Source organism: Protopterus annectens, chromosome 3.part1 (assembly GCF_019279795.1).
Source record: "Protopterus annectens isolate FY-2018-M chromosome 3.part1, PAN1.0, whole genome shotgun sequence".
NCBI lineage: Eukaryota > Metazoa > Chordata > Ceratodontiformes > Protopteridae > Protopterus > Protopterus annectens.
In genome coordinates this window covers 279,714,326-279,739,900 of record NC_056732.1, presented here as the reverse complement: position 1 = coordinate 279,739,900, position 25,575 = coordinate 279,714,326, and the positions used below count along the sequence as shown (strand labels likewise).

The following is a 25,575-nucleotide window of genomic DNA, read 5'->3' as shown; positions in this document are numbered from 1 at the left end:
TCTCCCCAACTACCTGTCTCCATAGGGGTTCCCCAAGGATCCATCCATGGAACCCTACTCTTCTCTGTTTTCACAAATAATCTAGCTTCTGCCACCACACGTGGCATACTCATACAATACGCAGATGACTCGACCATCATCTGCTCAGCCCAGTCCCTTCCCAAACTGCAAAAAGTCACACAGGAAGCCTTTTCCTCTGTTGAAACTTGGTTATCCAATGCCCAATTAATACTCAACCCAAACAAAACTAAACTACTCATCTTCCAACCCACCAAACATACTCAAAACAACTCTCACTTTAACATCGCAGCAAAAGACAACACCACTATATACCCAACTGAACACACCAAATTGCTAGGAGTGGAAATAGACAATAAACTAACATTTGACATTCACATATCCATGACCATAAAAAAAGTCCACAAAAAACTAGCAGCATTATACAGAAATAAGCATCTTCTCACCAAAGCAGCAAAGATTTCAATAGCAAATTCCCACCTTATCTCCACCCTACTTCATGCCTCTCCAATATATACCAACCTAAGGCAATGCAATCTAAACAAGCTAGAGACCTGCTACAACAAAATTGCCAAATTCACCACAGGGGCATCCTACCGTAGTCACCACTGTCTCTCACTTGCTGAACTGGGCTGGCTTGAACTCCCTCACCTCCTTCAATGGTATCAACTCTCACTTGCCCACAAACTAGTAAACCATCCACTAAATGCCCCATCCCTCCAGAATCTACTCCAACCCTATCACACCACGAGACCACTAAGATCCAGCAACAAAAATCACTTGCAGATCACTAAAGCCAATAACTCTGCTGGTGAAGCACTATTCTCTTGCACCATAGCCAAATTATGGCACTCCCTCCCACCAACAATTACCTCCGTACCATCATGCACCCACTTCAAAAATTTAGTAAAAGCGCACCTAAAAACATGCTGGCTATGACCTTGCAACTCCCACTCTAATATCACCCACCCCATCCAACCGCTAACTTTCTTTCCACTCCACTAACTACCTTGATTATAGCAAGCTCAGATGCTCATAGGCCTAGTACTTATACAGCAGGAACTTCTTATTTTAACATTTGTTAATGTCTGTTATGTACTTCACAGATAAAGATTCTAGTTGTCTACTGATGTACTATGTTCTTCATCTGTAAATATGTTGTAAGTAATTGCTATGTAAATTGTTAATCGTTATGTAATCCAATGTAACTACTGTCTGTTTATTTTAACTGTGGAGCTTTTCTCCCCGGGCCTCCGCTGGAAATGGACCTACGTCCAGTCGGACACTCCCGGTCAACAAATATAAATAAATAAATTAATTAATTAACATAATGTATGGAAATGAGTATTGATTTGGTAAAACAATTTAATTTTAGATTAGATTAGACTTCTTTTTCAGAATATTATCATCCTATCATGCACTACTTAAACATTCATAAAGTAAAATCTCATTTATAACACAGTAAATGTTGCTTAACATTAGTTCTCTTTAGCCTGAGAGTAGTATATATACATATTAATAGTCTCCAATATTCTGATATGACCAATATACTAATGATTATGTCAGATAAAGACTCTCCTACATACTAAAAATATATTACAACTGAGTAAGTAGATTTAGAAATGTATCAATAAGTGAAGATAAATACGGACAAGTATATTCAGAACACTTGAATCATACTACAAAAACTATGTAGTCCATAGAATGAACCCTTAGAGCTGTGTTCACTAAAGATGATAATGTAAATATGTTTGAGTGAACAATACATGTCATAAATCTCTACGTATCACTCACATGCTTTCAATTAGAGACAAATGAAAGCATAACCAGATCCAGTTTATTTTATGTCCACCCATAAATGTAGTTGTAACAAATTAAATGAAAAAATGAAGAAAGACAACATTAGACCATAGTGATCACTCATTGATGATGAAACAGAAGCAATTTGCCCTGATAAGTGGCCATATGGGTGAGCAATTTATAAACTTCTTAATACTAATGCATAGCTATAATATCAATTCATATTATGAGAATATCATCACATAATATTGAACAAAATGCTAGTCAAGACATTACTGAAGCTGTTCTGCACAGCCACAGTTCCTTAGAACCTTTATAATAGAGTGTTTATCAAAGACTGTGTCATGCAGCAAGATACAAGAGTAGGCAGACTCACTTCTTTGTTATTAAATTGTTAAAAGTAATGACACTCTACAAAATACAAAACCTATTAAGCTGAACAGTGCCTTAAGAAATCTCTCTATCGCATATCTATTTAATTAGTGTTCTACCTGAGTTTCTCATCAAGAATTACAATTTACAAATCTGTCTTATTTTACTAAAAGCAGTAGCAAAAGCAGACCATGAAGACATTTTCTCATGGGCCCTTTACTTTAAAGAAATAAAGATGAAATTCTAAGGTGAACTCATTTTACCAACCATCTCACTAAGAAACTGATAACCTTATTATTTAAACAGTTGTCAATATTCAGTAAAAATATCAGCTGCATAATAGTCAGCTATACAGCTAATGTCTGAAGGATTAAAGGTTGTTTATGTTATAAATCCCTGCCTTAACCAGATGTGTAGCATGCAGAATATCATTTAGGATTTGCATTTCTTAGGAACCTGTGTCTGTAAATGTGTAATTTAAACAATTATTGGTAGAATGAATGACATCTAAACTACTTTATTATGCTAATTTATGTGCAATTTTACGATAGGTTTCCCAGTACTTCCCCGTCATCAAGCAACTCCCAGAATGCATCAACAGGCACTCGCAAGACTGTCTGCGATGCCAATTTTATGAGTTATAGAACCATGGCTTAAAGTTTTGCTGGGAATAGATCAACTGTTCATCATAGAACATAAGTACACATGCCCACACAATTTAGTAGTGCAGTTAAACAACTACTTGCATGTTGGTGTAAGAATGTTAGCTAATTACCAGCATCTTTGCCACTTTACCGAAAGTTGAACCCCACTTACCAAAGATTAGAAAGCACTATAGGGTGAGGAGAGTAATCAGTAATTTTCTATCTACTGTATTCACTATTTATTTTTTTACTATTTAATCAATTCAATTGAACATGTCTAGGCAGTGTGAGCAGAGGAAAATAACAACACTGCACAGTACAGGGTTTACTATGTTTTCTAATAAAGCAATGTGCACATTATATTCAAATAAGCAAGAGTTCTAAGTACAAGGTAATAAGTCCCTTTGTGGCTTCTGAAATTAGATGATTTCTGTTACCAGGTTAATGAAGTATTCAGTATAATATGTCTAAAACCTCTCTTAATTTTACTTATTATATGCACAGAAGTATGTCACAACTGCAGCTGATGTGTGCATCTCACACACATATTTTCCTAGTTACACTTGCAACACTGTAACAGATGCTTACAAAACTATCAGACATGTCATTTCACTAGATCACCATAGCATAGTGTATCTTATAGCCTAGGTAGGAATAATTCAGAAGTAAGAAAGGACTGGGTTTACTTCAAGTGTAACAATGTAATCTGTAATGCTTATATTACTTTTTCAATTGGATGTTATTCAATGTTACTGTAAATTCTTCTTTTTGTGTTACCTACATGGAAAACAGCTACTCTGTCACTGATTTCACACCTATTCTTTTGATTTATTGAAAAGAAGTCAAGGTTTGTAGATTTTAATAATCCAAAGACCATGTTAAATGAGCTTAAAATATACTGCTTTTGCAACTATCACACTACAAGCGCTACCTTAACAGCAGACAAGCAGGGGATTGATTAACTGACAATTTCCACCTTAAATCTTTCATAGCAGACAAGGGAAGCTAGTCTAACTAGTGCACTAGAATGTTTCAAATAACAGCGTTGTCAGAACCCCGTAAAGGAACTCTGTTTATAGTGACTATAACTGATTTTTCCACATTTAAAAATATGGATATCTATGTTACTTTTAAAATGGGAATCTGAAGTGTAGTGAAGTCAGTAAGCCACAGAATCTATGATTAAAATTTTTCAGTTCCTATTATGCAACTAAATATACCATCAATAAAAAGGGAGAGGAGAAAAAAACATTTGTGTATATGTTGTCTCTGTTCGTCCTTTACATATAATTAATTATACTAAAGTGAAAGATAACATTTGAATATGGTTTTCTACACTGCCTATGAATGAGATGTAACATTTTTAGAAGTCACTCTAAGTTATAAAACCATTTAACATTATCAGACACAACCACTAGACTTGTGATGAGTATGTTGCATGAAGTGTACATTTAAGAAAAAGTATACATGTCTCAGAGTATAATAGGCAGTATATTAGATAAAATACATACATTTTGAGGTAAAGTACAGAAGTCTATATCTTTGTTGATTCTTTGAGAGATTTGGAAGACTGTGTAGTTTTAGAATCAGTTCTTTGTTTCTTTTTCCTTACATCAGACCAAGTATTTTTTCTGGAGATCTTTTCAAGTTGGTGGAAACAGTCCAGTCCATTTCTTCAGGAATTGTGATGATATTATTATTCTTGATGAAGGCAGAGGCTTCTTCAATGTTGTTAAAGGTTCTCAAGTCATTTGAATATAAAATTCTGATTCTAGTAGGATATACCATCTGTGCTTTTATTTTATTTTATTTGAGAAGTTTCACTAGAAGGTTTTTCCATGTTTCTATAACACTTTTGCAGAATAATCATTGTCAAATCTGATCTGACTCTGTATGTTATGGGACTTTTTCTCCAGGCTGTTTTTAAAATGAGCTCTTTATCCAAGAAGGACAGGAACTTTACCACAATTGACCTGGTGGTGCATTAGGTGAAGAGGGTATAGATTTTCCTATGCCTCTGTCAGCTCTTTCTATTCCATTTGATAATCCCTCTTTTAAATCAAGCAATTCAAGAAGCCAGGAATTCAAAAGGTGATGATGTCTTCTCCTTCAGTTTTTTTCTGGAAGGCCAAATATTCTTATATTAGTTCTCCTCTCCCTATTCTTTAAATCATCCACTTTATTAAGTAGCCAGTTATTTTGGTGAAGTAAGAATTCTGTCTGATTTTCCTCTTCTTTGAGTCTTCCATCTGTGTCATTTAGTGATGTCTCCATATCAAGTAATTTACTTTGTTGTTGCTGCAATATTTCTTTTAGTACATCTGCTTGCTTTTGGAAGTTTTCCTTGAGACTTTCCTAATTATCAGTGAATCTATCCATTTTCAACGACAGTTCATGTAATGTGGAAGACATCAATTGTATCTCCCTCTTCAGAGTGGTTTCTGAGTGAGAATTCCTTAAACTGGCCATTACCAAACAGCTGTGTTGTTCTCCAGAATATTTTGACAGGAAAAATTCAATACTATTTCTTGAAATTTGGTAGAGTTGTAGTTCTTAATATTCCTTAATATTTTTTTTTCTATTTCTGATTAATGAAAATATTTTTCCCTGTTTTCTAGTACTGTTTTGTGGAACTTTTTCCTAAAAATGCTGCTTATCTGTTTACCATCTAGGCTCCACCCCCCCCCCCACCAAGAGGAAATCTTGTGATACGTTGTATGTAGCATGGTTTTGGAATTATTAATGCAACTATGAACAAACAATATTTGACAGCTAGTGGCATCAGTAGGAGGTAACTGCTAAATGCCTGGAGGTGCAGGTGGCTGTAATGAGGTAAAATATTTGAATTGCTTCCTTCTCTTCTCTTTTCTTCTTTTTTTTTTTCTCTTCTCTTCTTTTCTCTCCTCTCCTCTTCTCTCTTCTCTTCTCTTCTCTCTTGTCTTTTCTTCTCTTCCTCTGTCTTCAAACTCTCTCCCTTCCTAAACTAATACATACATAAAGTGATTTTGTAACACTTTATCTCACTAATTCACACACCTAACATTCCTGCAAGCACTTGTTCTTGAGTTACCTGTCAACTGCACAGAGGGAATCCCTGACTTGTCCTGAACCTCACACACACACACACACACACACACACACACACACACACACACACACACACACACACACACACACACACACTTTTTACCTTACCATCAATTCAATCAAACTGAAAGAAAGAAGGTAAAATCAATGTATAGTCTCTCCTGAGCAGGTTTGTAAAGGGTGTGGGGGTTGCATGGGGCCTTGCCCCTCATGCAAAAATGTACTTTACAAGCTCGAACTTTCAAAACGTTGAACTGTAAATGGTCAAGACCATAAGATCAAAGTTTTGAAACTTCAAAATTGTAATAAAAAAATACATTAGCAAAACAGAGTCGATGACTTGAAATACTGGGATAGTGCAACCTGAAATTTAAATTGGGATATAGGTTTTTTTTCAGCCTGTTTTAAATATTCAGTAGGTAGCCTCCTTCTGCAACAGATTGTCCAGCTTCTCCCTCAGATTTACAGCCTCAGTCAATAAAGCAGTCACAGGTAGAGGAGCCCAAAGTTTGAAAAGGGTTCACAAAATGATGTTCTCGTTCCCCCATAAAGCACTCCCAAGCAGTAGCCATGGCCGGACCCTAAACAGCTGCTTCAAGAGTAGCTGAATTACCAGTCCCAGGCACATTAGAAGTACCAACTGCTTCTAAATTTCTAGAGCCTCTCTCATTTAGTTCTAAAACAAACTGCTGAATAGTCCTTTGACTGCCATCAATAGTATCATCCCTAAAGGTGTTACGTTTTGGAAAAATTGCAAGTTGGCATAGGTGAATGTGTGTCTTTAAAAAACAAACTCTTAAAAAAAAGAAACCCTTCTGATTTTAAAGTATGGTACTTTGGAGCCTCAGGGACTCAACAAAGAATGTAATTGGAAGTGTGTGATTTGAATTGCATGCTTAATTAATTAATTGCTTTGTGCAATATGCTGTATATAAGCAGATAGTATTTTGTAGTGTTTTTACTCTTGGAAGGCTGTGCAAGGGTTATAACCACGAAGCTGAGCCACCAACTTTAAATAAATCCAAAACTGGTCTTTTATTGTATGAGAACAAAACACTAATACCACGTATCACAAGCGCTTTCGCTCGGATGTTCCGAGCTTTTTCAAGTTGGTAAAAGAATATAAAGCACAAGTTTAAATAGTTGCTTACATTGATTGACAATTAAGACAATTTTGTAATTAGAATATTATTCAATTATAGACCATCATTTTAAATATAAAAATACATAAACAAATACATAAAAACTTTCATTAAAATATGAAATAGCTATGTGCTTTATATTCTTTTACCAACTTGAAAAAGCTCGGAACATCCGAGCGAAAGCGCTTGTGATACGTGGTATTAGTGTTTTGTTCTCATACAATAAAAGACCAGTTTTGGATTTATTTAAAGTTGGTGGCTCAGCTTCGTGGTTATAACTCTTGTTCCTGGTTGCGTTTTCTGAACTGTGTTGGTTTAAGGCTGTGCAAGCCCGATGCTAAGTGTTTCATTAAATTCGCTTACTTCTTAGATCAGTGGTCTTAGTGGTATTTTATTATTTTTTTTCTTTTTTGTTTTTTTAAGTTGTATTAACTACAAAAATATTGTTATTCTAGGTGATTTTAACCTAAAATACCTAGATCCCTTCAGAATTCCTAGCCAATATCTATCATCTAAATTTCTGAACCAACAACCACTCCCTCCTAAATATGCTAATCCCTAACAACAGCAAATCATCTCCAAAATATCTTTTCTTCTACCCTCATTCAGTAACAACTCTCCGGCAAACTATCAAATTATCCACCAGTCATCAAAAGTGCCTTCCAAACTAGATACTTTCAGACTCAGATCCACAATCAATACAGACAACTTCAAAAACACTTAGCAACTTTTGACTGGTCTCTCATTACCAACTTGCGGATCTCCAATAGCTCTTAAAATGCTTTTCTTTAACTTCAAGACATATTCCGCTCTCTCATATGGTACCTTTTCAAATACAACAAACATCCATGGCTCACGACTAAACCTCGGTCAAATTTAAGGACAATGCAAGATCTTCACGGAGACAAAATTCCTCACCAGAAAAGCATATTGCCTTTACCTCTCCATGTAATCTAACTAAGCAAGACATATGCATGCACAACACCAACTACATCAAAAACAGCAACTTCATCTTCTAGACAAACCCAAACCCTCTCCCTCTATATCACTCTGCAAATATGTCCTTACAGCATCTCTTCTCCATATTTATAACCTCTGCTTGAAACAAAATACAATGGAAAACTAAATAAATAAAAATGCTGGCAGGCAGAGTTTCACAGGCACAAATCACTCAGGTGATGATAAACCACAAGTGCATTTAATGATAAAAATCCACAAGAAAAACAAAAAAAAAATCAAATTTGTTTTTGTTGTGGATTTTTATCATTAAATACACCTTTGGTTTATCATCACCTGAGTGATTTGTGCCTGTGAAACTCTGCCTGCCAGCATTTTTATTTATTTAGTTTGTTTTGCTGCTTCTGTTTTTTGAGAAAATACAATGTCAAACATATAGAAAACTGCTCTTGTTAAACCCCTTCCCAAACAACCTCGGCCAGAAAATGCTTGCCACTTGCACCCTAGCTCTATCCTCCTTATATGTGGGAAAATACTTGAAAGACTAATCTACAACAAACTGTCCACTGACATCCAACAGTACCACCTCCTCATTCTTAAGCAGCATGGATTCTGTATTGGCCAGAGCACAATGACAACACAATGGTCACTTACAGATGAGATCCTTCTCAACAAGGATAAAGGAATCCTTTCAATAGCTCTCTTCATTGACCTTGCCAAAGCTTTTGATCATATGACCACTTCCTTCAGTCTCTACAAGAAATCAGGATTAGTCCCAACACTGATACCTGGTTCCACCACATCCTAACAAATAGGTATTTCAGAGTCAAAATGGGTTCATTCCCATCATCTCTAGCACCTCTTTCCAGAGGAGTACCTCATGGTTCCCTACTCACCCCACTGTTTTTCAATCTTTATTAATAAACTACCCTGTAATCTCCCAAACATTCCTACTGCTCTTTATGCAGATGGCATGGTTGTTTTTGATTCCAGAGGAAACATTTGATAAATAATAATAAAAGCCATTAGACAAAGCCTGATGAGGGGTAAATGTATGGAAAAAAAAGCAATTTAACTTGAAAAAAATAGCGCACATAAATTCTGAAACTGGGGCTGTAGAAAAAATGCTTATAAAGCATTAATTTCTATTTGTTTAGAAATATATATGTCTAAAGGATCCACAGCTATTATTCATTTTAATCAGATGTCAGAATTAATTTGCCATGAATCAGATCTAAAACCTTTGTAAGACTATACTAGGAAGTAAATATATGGCTAAAATAAGAAACATGTATAGCTTGTGAAATATTTAAGATGAACAACTATTTGGGTTTTTATTCCAAGCGATTCTGTTTGGTTATTTTTCATTTCTTTTGCAAGTGTATTATCTAATCCTTGGAGCTTTTCTTCCTAGGCCATCACTGAAAGGGCGCTACTCTATTAGCCTGGTTTGTCTGGCTGGTGAAAGGGTGCTAGTGTTTTTTTTTTTTTTTTTGCTTATTTATACTATTTACTGCACTTTTTATTGCTTGCCACCTCCTTTAATACTGTGTGTGTATATAAATATATATATATATATATATATATATATATATATATATATATATATATATATATATATATACAGTGTACTAATCTACACTGTTGTACTCCAATTGTCTGCCTTTCTTTGCCTGTTAAATCAAATTTTATTGGCGTTTTCACTGTTTACTAAGCTCTTTTTGCTATTTTCATTGTTTAAGTATGTGCTGGTGTTTTTAACTGTTGCAAAGCAATCTGTTCTGCTTGTTCTGGTTTTCTCACCCAGCAGTGTTACAATAACTCATTTGTTAGCTGTTTAAAACATTCTTTAGAGTATCCTTACTTATTTTCCCCTGTATTAAATGTGTTCTTAGTGTCTCACTGCTATTTTTCTGCTGTGTTAAACATTTTCTACTGGTTCCCACTGAAGCTAGAGTAGCTAGTAGGTGTAGCATAGTCCAGATACAGGTTTGCTGTATCTGGGTCTGTTTGTAGTGGCTGTTTGTTCTGAGCAGATTGGATTAGAAGGGGCCTTTCTGCACTCTAGTGAGAGAATTGTGTTAATTGGACCCTGTCTGGCCTCTGGTGGTTGGTCTAGGGCTTTGAATAAGCATCCTCATAGTTCCTTTTGAACATTTAAAAGTTTTCTTTCAAATTTTTAGCTTCTGGTATTTAAGACCTGCATTTGAGCAAGTTTCTGCTTATTTGTGTATCGCGCAGCATTGCATACTGCAGTGGAATTGTGCATCATAGCTGGACAGATTAATTCAACAGTTTTTCCCTTAGTTACAACTGTAGCACATCAGTGTAGCCCTCATCCTTTGTACATTCCCAGTCAAAGAAATACTGCTAGTGAGCTGAAACCTATTAAATTACCAATAATAAAAAAAAAAAAACAGGCAGAAATGTCCATCCACTGAGCTCCTCCTTGATCGATCCTGAAAAGCCCCCCTTAGTGACAACAGTCTTCAACCTAGCATTATGGACAGTTGGACTACCCTGTTTCTCCTGCCAAACCTGTTGACTTGGGTCTCTTGAGGCAGTGTAGCAAATGCCTTATGCACACATACAGCCCCCTACTAGTAACTCACTGTAGTACAGAGTGTGAGAGATGTATCTACACCAAGAATCTTGAATCCCTGCTCTCTCACACTCAAAACAGTAACACAGAAGAGGTTGTCAACACATCCACCACTACACATGCACATAGTACCACTACTCATACACATAGTATGCATCTAACACAAAAATCAACATATGCGGAGGTACTCTTAAAAAACCTACTGAGACCACAGAGACCTCCATAACACAAGACTGCTATAACTAACACAGATCCCACATCACCCATATCACATAGCAACACCAATGTCTCACCTACCAAACCCGTAAGGCGTAATACTTAAAAAACAAATTTTCTACTCATTGAGACTCACTAGTGTGACACACTGATGTCCCACTCACCAGGTTAGACAAGGAGAAAGTCACAGTCAGCTGCCTGTCTGGTGGCAGGATTCATCAGGTCACACATGCACTCAGGCTCTCAGCAACAAGTACCATTATGACTCTGTCATAGTTCATGTTGGAGTGAACGACCTGAGATGTACCTCACTGGACTATAGGAAGAGAGACATAATTGAGCTATCTGAGTAGGTGACCATGGCAAATATGTCCCTAGCCTCGAGCAGGATTCTACTTTCACCTAGAATGATGCCACAGTATAAACAAAAAAAGATCGATTTAAATTATTGGCTTAGTTTTTGGTGTCATTCAAAGGTGATCCAATTCCTGTCCGCCTGGGAAGCCATGGTCGACAAACCTCGCTGCTTTACTAGAAATGGTTTGCACCTGGCATCTCTAGGCTTTCTGCTGCTGACAGAGGCTCTTGTCTCCTGCATAATGCCTTTTTTAGGCAAAGTCTCAAAAACAAACTTACTGATGTGAAATTTACCAATCATTCCAAAATAAGGGTCATGCTGCTCATTGTTAGGCACTTAAAACAAAAACTGCACAACCTGGAAGCACTTCTGTCACTGGAAAAATGTAAATGCCCGTGCAGTCACAGAAACCTGGTTGAAGGCCTCAGAGAGTACCCTGGCCTTGCAAGACTACAATGCCTTCCACACCTTCAGACCACAAAAATGAACATTTGAAAACCAAAGGAGGTGGCATTTCTATCTCTATTAGAGATAAATTCACCTCCTATATAGTTAGACTGAACAACTCCATGGAGTTACTCCAAGTTCAGGTTACGGTGGGTAAGACCCCCATTCAAGTCATAGCCAGTTATAGAGCCCCCTCCATGGGTCATGATACGCACAAAGTCTACTTGATCAAATTGGAGACAATCCAAATATTACCGAACTCTCTGATTATTGAAAACAAACAAACCAGTCGGATATACCACCATAGGAACGTTTTATTAAAAATAATAAAATAAAAGCAGGAATGATGATTTAGAATAAGTGTTTTCAGCCAAGAGGCCATTTGATTGGTTGGCATGTTTTCATTGATGCTGATTATTCTAAAAGGGTGGCAGTTTAAAGATGAATGTTATTATATGAACTTTTCTGATTTAAGAGGAAATGACATGATGTATAACAGGATCTGAGGAACGCCTTTAGGCAGAAAGCACTTATCCTGAATCAGCATTCTTATCGTTTTTATTGCTACTATTTTAATATTTTTAATAAAACATTCCCGTGGTGATATACCTGACTGGTTTGTTTTTTTTTCAGTTTTTTTGCAATCGGGTTAACTCCAGTGACTTTATTATTTTCTTCACACTCTGGTTATGGGGGATTCAATTATCCCACCATCAACTGGAAAACCTACTCTAGCCCAAACTTACTAGTGCAAAAGTTCCTTGACTTTGTTAACTCATATGCCCTGGAACAAATTGTTCATACCCAGACAAGAGGAAAAAACATGCTAGATCTGGTCCTCACTAACATGTCAAATGGATGCACTACCACAAATGTCAGACCCTCATTAGTTAAATCTGACCACAAATCAGTCACCTTCGAGCTGACACTAGTACCAGAACTAAAAAAGGGTGAAATCACACTAAAAACCTTCACCAAGGCAAACTATACCCTCCTAGGTGAAGGTATAAATGCATTCCAAGCCCCACCTCCAGCTGGAAGTGCTAACTACACCGAAGCTTACATTAAAGCCCTGAACATTTACTTGCATAAGTGTATAGACTTTGCTGTACCAGAAAGAGTCAAAGCCAGAGCCCCAAGTAAATGCAAGCCACCATTGTGAACATCCAGCATTAACAAACTTTACAATAAATGCAAAAAGTTGCTGCCCATGAAAACAAAGGTGAGACCCCAGCAATGAAAATGTAGCCTCCTCAGCCACACTAGGAAAATAGCATAACTTGTCAAATTCTCTAGGGGCCTCTTTGAAAAAAAAACTTAGCTAGCACAACTAAGGATAACCATAAGACCTTTTACAGCTATGTATGTACCCTAAAAGGTAGGACCCAAGCATATGGACCCCATAGAGATAGCAAACCTGCTAGTAGATAGGTTTGGTGAAAATTTCACCCCCGTCTCATCCATATTAATCACAAACCTTACTCCAAACTCCCGCCCACCCTACATATCTGAAGAACAGGTCAACAAAGCCTTGTCCAAGGCAAAAAACACAGCCTCAGTGGAACCAGATGGCATCCCAAGCTGTCTTCTAAACCAGCTAAAACATGAACTAACATCACCATTAAATACCCCTTTTCAATCATAATCTAACCACAGGCTTTGTTCCTGCAGAATGGAGAACAACAGCAGTTATCCCCCTTTACAAAGGTGGCCTAGCAACAGACCCAAGGAATTACAGACCCATAAGCCTGACCATCCTCATCTGAAAGACCATGGAACATATCATTATGCACCTCATAAATAAAGACACAGATGCTCCAAACCCTGGATCGCACCCAATTTGGCTTCGTCAAGGGCAGATTCTGCCTGTTAAGTCTTGTGGGTTTTTTTCAAAAATGTAACCAGGGCAATTGATAAGGGCAAATCTGTGCATAGAGCATACCTCAACTTGGCAAAGGTTTTCAACACAATCCCACACTCAGGCATTACCAATAAACTTAGCAAACTGAATGTAAACCCCTTCATTGTAAGAGAGGTTGCTAACAGGCTCACAAACTGGACACACGATCAAAGTGAGTGACTCCACATCAGCCAGCAGACCTGTTACTAGCGGGGTGCCACAGGGGTCACTGCTGGGCCCCCTACTGTTTGGTATATACTTCTCAGAAGTTCAGGCCAAAACTAAGGGGTTGTGGCTGACCAAGTTTGCAAATGTCTGAAAACTGGGTGTAATTATTGAATCCCCGAATTATGCCAGTATTAGTCTTACTCAGACCACTGATTGGTGTCTTAGTCACGGTCTCAAACTGAATGCAAAGAAATGCATCATAATTCCCTTCAGCAGAAACAATGTTCCTTTACACTATCAAATTAACAATACCCTAAGTACCCATGAAGTGGTAAGGGACTTGAGTTCACAAGTTGACTTTCTTAACTTTGACCACCATGTGTCTACTGCAGTAAGGAAGGCTTTCCACATAGCACACTTCATTAGTAAAGACATCACCTCAAGACAAAAGAGGTTATAACCCCTCTATACTGGGCACTAATCAGGCCCATAATTGAGTATAACACCTCGCTTAGCATGTATCATAGAAAGTACCTGTACCAACTGGAAAGACCTCAGAGTTTTCTAACAAAGAAGATCAAGGGACTCCAGCATGTGCCATACACAGGCAGACTAAAGTTCCTGTCCCTTTACTCTGTATCATATAGACTTCTTAGGGAGACTTATGCCTGTCTTACAGAGCAATCTCAGGCCCAAACCTAATGAATTTGCTGCATATCTATAAATCAAATGGGACTAGGGCCACCCATTGCAGGGACCTAAATATGGCCTGTGACCTAAATAGGCATGCTGGAGGGACATATTTATCTCCCATTGACTGCTGCATCTTCAGAATAGGCTAACTATTCATGTGAAACAGAGTACCTCTATGACACTGTTCAAAAGGAACCTGGATGAGTGGATGGGGCACCGTAAATTTGGGTCTATATTAGCATACCAAAAGTACACATACGCAAATCCCCAAAGGTTGACACATAAATAGCGAACTGCAAGTACACCGAACATCAATAAGTGCGAAATTCAAATTTTCGAATTGCCATTGTTGGCCATCTCCACCTCCCGCTACATACTGCCTACCTAAACAAATAAATAATCTACACTTCACCCATATATCCCATATCCTAATTAAATGTGCATTACACACAAATGTACGTGAATGTAAACAAACAACACCCAAGTACGGGAAAAGTTTAATTTAAGTATCTGTTGGGCTACACAACTATATTACTATATATGCACTTAACTTAACCCTACTTCTAACTCTAAGGTCAGTATCTATTGCACATGTAGGTTGAATGTATTACTATGTATGCACTTACCTTAACCCTACTTCTAACCGTAAGGTCAGTATCTATTGCACATGTACATTAGTGAGCCATACAGGATAAGGGAATCTCCTACTGATGTTTTACCTTACTAAACATGATGTGGCCAACTGTGGCAATTTCACACTTATTGACATTCGGTGTACTTGTGGTTCGTTGTGTATGTGTCAACCTTTAGAGATTCACGTATGTGTACTTTCGGCATTCTAATATAGACCACGTAAATTCTTACCAGGTATAGCACTCACAACCCTCATGGATATGGGCAGTCACTAGTAAACAGCAGCAGGACAAACTGAAACAGCGTAAAATTTATTGGCAAAACAAAAAGTTTTCAGGTATAACAACCCTTCTTCAGTGCAAGATAAAAACTGAATTAATTGCAATCCTTAAATATCATCCAAAACAAATAATTCAATTAACCACAGCCAATAAAATCAGCATACAGTTTTAAAAATTTAAAGTAAACAACATCAACTCATTTAATCATTTTAGACATAACATTCTGTCCTTAAGTATTGGTTTTAAAGTATTTCACTTGCTGATACCAGGAAACACATCTGCCTGCAACAATGTGATCCATTCACATTCTTTTAACTCTAATTTATTGTTTAAATCATCACTTCTAATTGACCTTTGAACAGAAGTTAAAACCCTAAAAGTAAAATCATGTAGTGCCCCATTCTCATTTATATGTTGTGCTACTCAATTAGTCATAACGTTCCTTTTTATGTCTGATTTATGTTCGATAATTCTGTCTTTAAGATGTCTAGTGCTTTTTCCTACATAGAATGCCGGACATATCCGGCACACAGCTAAATATACAATGTTGCAAGAATTACATGTAGCAAAACATTTTACATCGTATTTTCTATTACTAGTAGGATGAACAAAATCTAATTCACTATTTATACATGAGCAACAGCAGCAATTGTAACAAGGAACGGTACCCTTCCTAGCAAAAAAATTGATCATTGCTAGAACAATTAAAGTCTTTATAACAAAGTTTTTGTTTGAGACCTTCACAATTTCTATAGGAAAAACTGGGCTTAGCAGCAACAATTATCAGTAGCACTTCACAGAATGCAGCAATTATTATTAATAATGCTCTTAACACCATCACGGCACCTACTATAAGTCATGGGGTAGCGTAAAACCATAGACTGATTATCATCACCTACCAAGGGCATTTGAACAATGCTTTTTTCAAAAAAAGGGATAAAACCTAGTATCCCTTTCCTCATGAATTTCATTCTTGCTGCTAAGTAACAAGTTCTCATCATAGCTTCTTTGAAGGAACTCATTAATCATATCATTTCACTGTATTTCACATTTTTGTTTATCTGTGTTGAGTCTGCATACATGTATAAATTGGTTCCTAATAGTTCCCTTAAAGACATGCGGCTGTGCATACTTTTAGGATGCAAATACTTATTTTTATGCGTAGGCTTTCTATAAACAGAAGTTTGTATCCTACCGCCCTGTATATGTAAATCAATATCCAGAAACGGTACACAATCGGGCGAATAAGTCAAAGTGAAGTGTAAGAAACCAGTACTGTCATTAAGAAAGTTGACATATTCTTTGAGCTCATGGCCAAATGAAAAAATATCATCCACAAATCTCTTGAAGAATGTGATCTTGGAGCTATAATTACTGGGAGCATTGTACACATATTCAGTTTCCCATTTATCTAATAACAAGTTGGCAAAGGTATTTGCTACCGGAGCCCCCATCGCAACACCAAAGGTCTGATGGTAGAACTTGTCATTAAACACAAAAACATTGTTAGTCAATACTATGTCTAAAAGTTCACATATAGTTTCTATTTCCCTGCTTGAAAGTTGTGAGTACATACAAAGTAAATCCCGTATTGAATTAACACCATAATCAACAGGAATAACTGTACATAAAGAACTGATGTCTAATACAACAAATATAAAGGGAACATCTTACCTATTGCTAAAATACTCATATAACTGTTGCAAGAAATCTCCACTATCTTTAATATAACTTTTGACAGACCTAAGATATTGAGAAAGGACATGCTGTAGATAAAGGGAAATTTGTTCGGTGCACCAGCCCCTACCCAAGACTATAGGTCTCATTGGTGGTCAGGAAATAGACTTGTGGATTTTTGGTAAACCATATAAGATTGGAATGACAGGGCATGGAACAGTAAAAAATTTAAATAATTCACAATTAGTGTCATTCATAGCTTGTAAATCAAGCACACACATATTTATAGTACTAATTAATCTTTTCACTTCTGTAATGGTAATCTCCTTGAAGGCAGTAGTATCTGATACAATTCATTCAATAGCCTGAATATAGTCAGTCCTAACTAGGATGACTATAGTCCCACCCTTGTCTGCTTCCTTGATGATGATGTCAGGATTTTTACATAAGCATCCCAATGCTTGACTTTCATTTGATGTTAAGTTGAAGAACTTTTTATAATTTTTGTTGCTATCATAAAACTTCTGTAACTGAAGCTCACATATATTATGCAGTTATAATAGGATGACTTGTAGGAATGAACGTACTAGAGCATTTATGCAAAGAACCACTCGAAAAAAGGGTGTTGCAAAATAATTTTAAATTTAAATTATGGCAAAATGTTCTCAAGTCAGTTATTGCATTCACTACAGAGTCAGTGCTAGCTGGTATAAATTTTAAGCCCTTACTAAGTAACAATATAGCTGAATCATCAAGCAGCAACTTAGAAATATTAACAACACAAGAATCATTCACATTAGGATTCAAACTAGCACCTACTGTCCTTATTAATGCCTTTGTTGAAGCTTGATGCTGCTTCATCCATTTCCTAGTGCACTTGGTGACCTGTTGCATTTCCTTTGAAGCGAGCGACCACTCGATTGGAGTCTGTTCCCTGTTGCAGTTTTTATCTCCTTTGGCAGTTTTAATTGAAAAACCTTATATTTAGGTATAGTTTCTTTACCAAGAACAAAGGAGCTAGTCGACGCCATCACCACATTCGTACTATTCAAGCCTGCTGACGTCACAGATGGAGCAGACGTTTCATTTATAGAATGTGGAACCTCATTGGTTGATTCATCCATTGAAGTTAAAGGAACAGTAGAGTCACTTGTTGCGCACATACTGGATGCATGAGAATGGTTTTCTTTTCTAGAATTCACAACTTCAATAGACTTATTATCATCTGTCCTAAATTTAGAATTATTCCTTGGCCAAGAGAATATCTTGCCATTAGAGAAGTCATGTATGTCCCTATTCAGTTTCTTTCTTTTGCCAGTTTCTAAATGGCAATCATAGTCATGCACCCTCTGTAACATTTTATCATATTCAGCAACCCTGGAGGTAAACGATGGAATAGATGAAATACGAGTCTCCATTTCAGTGATTTCTTTATATAGACCTTTTTCAACATCTTCAAAAAAGTTATTCATCAAAACCATATACTCCAAACTCAACCTAAGTTTCAGTTCCTGCCATTTTTTAATAGTGAAGGATAGGTGCTCCCATACGAAGGCATGTTCAAAACTTGTAAGCCTCGAGGAACAATTCCCATCTCTAGATAGGCAACAAAACTGAAACGTTGCCATTGTAAGGCTTTAAATTTTTTTACCTTCTTCTCCAGAGAAGTGAGCTGGTGAAAAAAGTAATCAGTAGAGTTAGTGCCTTCCGATTCCTGTGTTTTTACAGAACCCCTATTCAGGGTTAGTAGCAGATTTGGTCATGTGGCCAATAAATCCTTCAGGCTTGATCCCATTTCAAGCAATGAAATGCAGGTGGACAGGTTCAATCGGTAAAGGCACAAATCAATTGAAGAACAGAAAAATGTAGACGGCTGTGTGGATACAAATATGGGCAGTCACTAGAAAATGCAATCTTGGGTATTAACTAACATTTCTGTAGCATTACATTGGGATGAAATGGCTAGGCTTAAAATGACCTTCAGGTCGATAGCCTAGTAATCTCCTATGATCCTATGAGTCTGATTGGCCTATCACTGTTAACCAAGTGAATGAATAAATTAATAAATACATCATTTCTAACAGTTCTATTAGTCTGTACAGAGATCATTACTTAACTTTAACCAAGTAGCTGCCTTGGAACAGTACCACATACGCTGAGAGGAAAATCTTCTCTCAGTGTTTGTAGGAGACCAGTTTATAAAATTAGATGTGATCCACTCTGATAAACAACTGGTTTCCATGATCAAGCTATGAAAGATTCAATCATAAACATTTATTGCAATGTTTATTATATGTTGTAATTTATCTAGGTAAAATTCTCATTAATATGATCACAGAAATGGAACATTTGTGGAGATTAGTGGAAATACTGAGTAGAATGGATTATGAAGATTTATTTTCTTTAAGAAAAGCACAGAAACTTTACTTGAAACAGAAGTGCAATGATTGAAACCTGTAATATATGTGCACAGTAGATTTCCTACAGAGACTGCCATGTGTTGCCTTCATCTCCTACAATTATTGGTAAGTTGAAGGCATTTGAATGTGTACGAATTATTACAATATGCTCTTTGCAATCGTGTATTGTTTTTAAACCCTTTATATCATCTGTTAATCAAGGATGTAATATGCACATGAAGAAAGCAGTAAGAACTCACACTTCAAAAGTAGAAACTTTGCAACAGTTTGATAATGTATTTATTTGTTATTCATCGCAGAGGTTCATAGGTTTCTACTAAGCTTCCAGCTTAGATGACCATGCCAATCAACAGATAAGAATCTAGTAATTTCCCCTCAACAGTAAACAGTTACCATGTGTCCCAAGTATGAATTTAAGATCACCCATGCTATTGTCAAGTCTCCTTTGTAAAATTGCAAGGGAATTGCTTATATGATATGCAGGGGGAACTGTTCCAGAAGCAGGAAATATGTTGTGTTAAAGTGACAATGTAGATTTAGATCTTAGAGTTGTTTTTAGTTGCAGTGCTTGTTTTATAACACCTTAAAAAGGAAATTATTATTATTATTATTATTATTATTATTATTATTATTTGTTGACCAGGAAAGTCTACTGGGTCAAAAACCCATTTTCAGTGGAGGCCCAGGGAGAAAAGCTCCAGTTAAAGAAATGGTGTTTTTTATAAAGATGATATTTACAGTAATAAAGCAGGGTATACAAATTTTATAAATTTCTAAACATTTCAAATACAATTGTAAGAGATTAGCAGCATGCATTGTAGAGAGCTAATACCATCTAGGTAGGTGTTAATAGTACACATACAGTTTTCTAAAAAGGCACACTTTGCAAGAAAGATGATACAATGATGGTACACAGGTCATTAGTTATTCATTGACAGTTTTAGAAATAGCCTATTAAAGGGTGGAGAAACAAGAGAGTGTTTGAGATACTAATCTATTACATGAAAGCCAAAACTTTCAGTAGGTTAACATTGTCCTTACTTGTGTTTAAAGATCTATATTAGTTAGTGTACTCAATAATAGTCAGTGAAGTGAAAGTCTAGAAGTTGTTTATGGCAGTCTATAGTTTTCAGCACAAGTACAGATTTGTTTGTTAGGAAAGTGTTTTTCTAGGGTGAATTTGAAGAGTTTTAAGGATTCAGTTTGTGTAATGAAGGTGGGTAGGGCATTCCATAATTTTGCTATGGAGAGGGAATACAGGCATTGTCCTGCAGTCTTATTGGGCTTAGATACTTTAAGAAGCTGTTTGTAAGTGGACTGATTATTCCGGTAGGGGATGTAGAGTTGAAGGGTAGAATGACGCGCAGGGCAGTTCTCTGGGTTGTATATTAGTTTGTGAGCAAGAGTAAGCTGGGGGTATTTGAGGTAGTGGGGGAATTCAAAACATTCTAGTGCCCTAATGGCCTGGTAGTGGTGTGTGCGGTTTGGTAAACCGGATGCACATTTTGCAATTTTATAACAGCATGATTCCAATTTGTTGGTTAAAGATGTATTTAGGTTGGTAAAGATGGAGGAGTAATAGAGATGGGAATTAAGTATCAGGGTACTAGCCAGTTTTGTGTTTGTGGGTTTGTCCATTGTAGAGTCCATGTCTATAGAGTTTGCCTAGTCTGAAGTATGCTTCATTTATTGTAGTAAGAATATGATGCTTGAAAGATAGCTTATGATAGCTTATAGATATGGTGATGCCTAGTAGATTTGCTGTCTTTACAAGTTCAATTTTAGTGCTGTTTTGAGAATACATTTTTAAGTACTATGGGTGTGGCTTGGATGAGAATATTAGTAACTTAGATTTTTTGGGATTTAGTAATAGTTGTGATCTATTTAGCCATGTTTCATAGGCTCATATGTTCATAGGTCTTTACTAGGCTAATGGCCACAAGAGCCTTTTTAAGCCTAGCCATGCATCCCAAATCTCTGACAAGTTCTGATACCCTTGATAAGGGTAAGCGTAGACCTGGGAGATGAACCAGTTACAGGTAACCTGTCTCCATTAGAGACATAGTACTCAATGATAGGTTTGATGAATGCCAAATACAGTGAAGCAATGGCTTCCTAGACTTAGATGCCATACTATAAAATGATTTCCTCACCACTGTAAACACATAATGGTAAAAGGCTTGATTACTGTCTATGTGTGTACCTAAGTCCCTGACTACTGGGTCAATTCAAGAGGGTATATTGTCAGTATGATAGTTACAAGGCATGGATGACTTCCCAAAGGATACTATTATGCATTTCTTTGCATTTAGTTTTAGTCCGTGGCTCTAATGCCAGTTCTTTGTCTGTGTCAGCCCCTCCTGGAGAACATTTGTGTTAGTGTGAGATTCAATGATAGCTCTTAATTTGCAATCATCTGCAAATTTAGTCAGCCAGAAACCACTGACATTGGCCTTGACTTCTGAGAAGTAAGCACCACAAAGGAGTGGTCCAAGGACTGATCCTTGAGGGACTCCACTTGTGACTGGCTTCTTTGTAGAGGTTGACTTCCCAATTCTAACTTCTTGGGTCCTATCTGTGAGCCAGTGTGCTATCCATCGGGTGACATACGGGTTTGTACCTGATCTCATGAGTTTGTCAACAATGCCCAAGTGGGGTATTGTGTTAAATGTCTTGGCCAGGTCAAGGTAGGCAGTGTGAATGATTTTGCCCTCATCCATTGCTTTGGTGACCTTCTCAAAGAAGTCCACCAGGTTGAGTAGGCATGATCTTCCCTTGACAAAACCAAACAGGGCTGGGTCCAGTGTCTGGAAGTTTACTATATCTCTATTGATTATCCCCATGATAATTCTTTCCATGGCTTTACATATGAGACTAGTGAGACTTATCGGTTTGCAGTTTCCAGGGTGTGTAGATGGCCCACCTTTGTGCAGAGGGATGACTGTTGCCTTTCTCCATTCATGAGAATTCCATTTTACTCTTCTCTGTTTTCACCAATAATCTAGCCTCTGCCACCAAACATGGCACACTCATACAATACGCAGATGACTCAACCATCATCTGCTCAGCCCAGTCCCTACCCAAACTGCAAAAAGTCACACAGGAAGCCTTTTTCTCTGTTGAGACTTGGTTATCTGATGCCCAATTAATACTCAACCCAAACAAAACTAAACTACTCATCTTCCAACCCACCAAACATACTGAAAACAACTCTCACTTTAACATCACAGCAAAAGACAACACCACTATATACCCAACTGAACACACCAAATTGCTAGGAGTGGAAATAGACAATAAACTAAAATTTGACATTCACATATCCACGACCATAAAAAAAGTCCACAAAAAATTAGGAGCGTTATACAGAAATAAGCAACTTCTCACCAAAGCAGCAAAGATTTCAGTAGCAAATTCCCACCTTATCTCCACCCCACTTTATGCCTCTCCAATATATACCAACCTAAGGCAATGTGATCTAAACAAGCTAGAGACCTGCTACAACAAAATCGCCAAATTCGCCAAAGGGACATCCTACCGTAGTCACCACTGCCTTTCACTTGCTGAACTGGGCTGGCTTGAACTCCCTCACCTCCTTCAATGGTATCAACTCTAACTTGCCCACAAACTAGTAAACCATCCACTAAATGCCCCATCTCTCCAGAATCTACTCCAACCCTATCGCACCACCAGACCACTAAGATCCAGCAACAAAAATCACTTGCAGATCACTAAAGCCAATAAATCTGCTGGTGAAGCACTATTCTTGCACCATAGCCAAATTATGGAACTCTCCCCACCCACAATTACCTCCATACCATCATGCACCCACTTCAAAACTTTACTAAAAGCACACCTAAAAACATGCTGGCTATGCCCTTGCAACTCTCACTCTAATATCACCCACCCCATCCAACCACTACCTTTCTTTCCACTCCACTAACTACCTTGATTATAGCAAGTTCAGATGCTCATAAGCCTAGTACTTATTATACAGCAGGAACTTCTTATTGTAACATTTGTTAATGTCAGTTATGTTCTTCACAGATAAAGATTCTAGTTGTCTACTGATGTACTATGTTCTTCATCTGTAAATATGTTGTAAGTAATTGCTACGTAAATTGTTAATCGCAATGTAATCCAATGTAACTACTGTCTGTTTATTTTAACTGTGGAGCTTTTCTCCCCGGGCCTCCTCTGAAAATGGATCTACGTCCAGTCGGACACTCCCGGTCAACAAATGTAAATAAATAAATAAAATAAATAAATAAATGAGGCACAAAGCCTGTTTGGAGGCTATTGTTAAATACTAATTCCAGAGGCCCTAATAGGTCATGTTTCATGCTATTTAGAAAGCATCCTGGGATATTGTCTGTGCCCATTGATACAGTGTTCTTGGTCTTAGAGAGAGCATTAAGGACCTGTTCCCTAGTGATAGTAGGGGGAGTTATATTTGATGATATTTCCTGAGGGAAGGTTGAGGGGGAGAGAGGAGTAAAGTTGGAGCTGAATTTATCAGCCAGGAGGTTTGCTATATCTTCTGGAACAGTATAGGTGACTCCATTTACAATGAGCTCTGCACACAATTGTGTATTGCCTTTGAGGTTGTGGACATAGCTAAAGAATGATTTGTGGTTGTCCTTGGCCTGGGAGGCCAAACTTACCTCAGATTTGGTTTTGGTAGACTTTATTTGTCCTATGAGTTGTTTGTTTAGTTTGATGATAGTGATTTTATCCTGCTGGGTGCTGCACCTCCTAATTTCTGAAATGATTTTCTTCCTACTGTTACACAGCCTATTGATTTTTGTGATTTCACCAGGGTGGCTTGTTTTTTCATTTAGTTCTCTACTTCGTCCTGCTGGGTAGAGGTGCCTCTATGCAGTTACTAACATGCTTGTACATGGTTTCTGTGAACAGTTCTGCATAGGCAGCAGTGTTCTCAGGGTTTTTGGGGGCTTGAAATTTAGCCAGGTTCTCACTTGATAGCAGGAGGTTAGCCTTAGAATAGTTCCTGAATATTTCAGGGTTTAGCTGGGAGTCCAGATTTTATTTTTACTTCAAAGGAGACCATTTTGTAGTCTGTCCTTATCAGGGAAGGCATTACAGTAGGGGGAGTGCAGCATTCTCTCATATTAGTGAGGGCCAGATGCAATATGGTTGCACCCGTGGTTGTTGTGTTGACTATCTGGTTTAGGGAGTTCTGTGGTTGTGAAGATGTTTTGTGTCTTTTTTTACAAAATTGGGGAAATTATTACAGGAGAAAAGAAAAAAAGGATCAACATGTTGCATTTTAATATTGTTTTTTTAAGTGTTTTCCTACATACAATTGCACCTCACATTTTATATGCAGCAGAAAGTGATATATTATAAATATATTTCCCCTTAATGGCCAAGAAATTAAGCAGATTGTAATCATCATTCAGATCTAGAAGGCCAAATTATTTTATGAGTTTCCCAGAACCCAGATGGCCAGTTTTCTTTCACATGCTCATATTACAAATCAGTTTCAGAATATACAGTTGTTAAAATTATATAAACAGCCAGGCCAGTGGGATGAAAGCCATACATTCTATCCATCCAGTATGCATACACTTCAAGAATGAACAAGTTGTTTACAAAAACTGAGATCTCGTCTCATTTTTCTTTTTAAAAGAGCAGCTGTTTTATTTCCTGTTTTGTGAGATTAGAAAAAAGAGCAGAAAGAAAAGCTATACCTTTATATATGGTTAGCAAGGTGTTTGCTTTTCTATTTTCTTGTTTTTTGTGATATTTAGAATCTTGAAAGTTACATATAAGAAGCATATCAACCAATACAATGATTACAAAAGAACAGCTGACTTTTGATGACAGTAGATTTATATATTCTTTTCACATGTTGGCCATGTAATAACAGAATTGTCTGAATCTGTGTTCTGTCATTTAACTTTCTTCTGTGGTTGTCGGTCAGGGTACTTGGCAGTGTTAAAAGTAGAGACACTCATATGTATCACCTGTGTAACCAAGGTATTACATTTTTGTTTCAGTCTACATTTGGCAGAAGACAGACTATATGGTATAGTGACAGTTGCATAGTACAGAATTTGTTGGATAAGGCATTTTGTTCTGCATTATGCTAATAATGGATAGTGTCTTTTCTCAATAAAGATTCAAAAGAATGAATATA

General features: G+C 37.1%; 1 protein-coding gene across 4 annotated transcripts in view; it reads left to right on the top strand.

Moving 5' to 3' along the window:
- THSD7A (thrombospondin type 1 domain containing 7A) overlaps positions 1–25,575 on the top strand; it is a 2,877,792-nt gene that overhangs the window by 1,486,052 nt on the left and 1,366,165 nt on the right. The window lies entirely within an intron of this gene.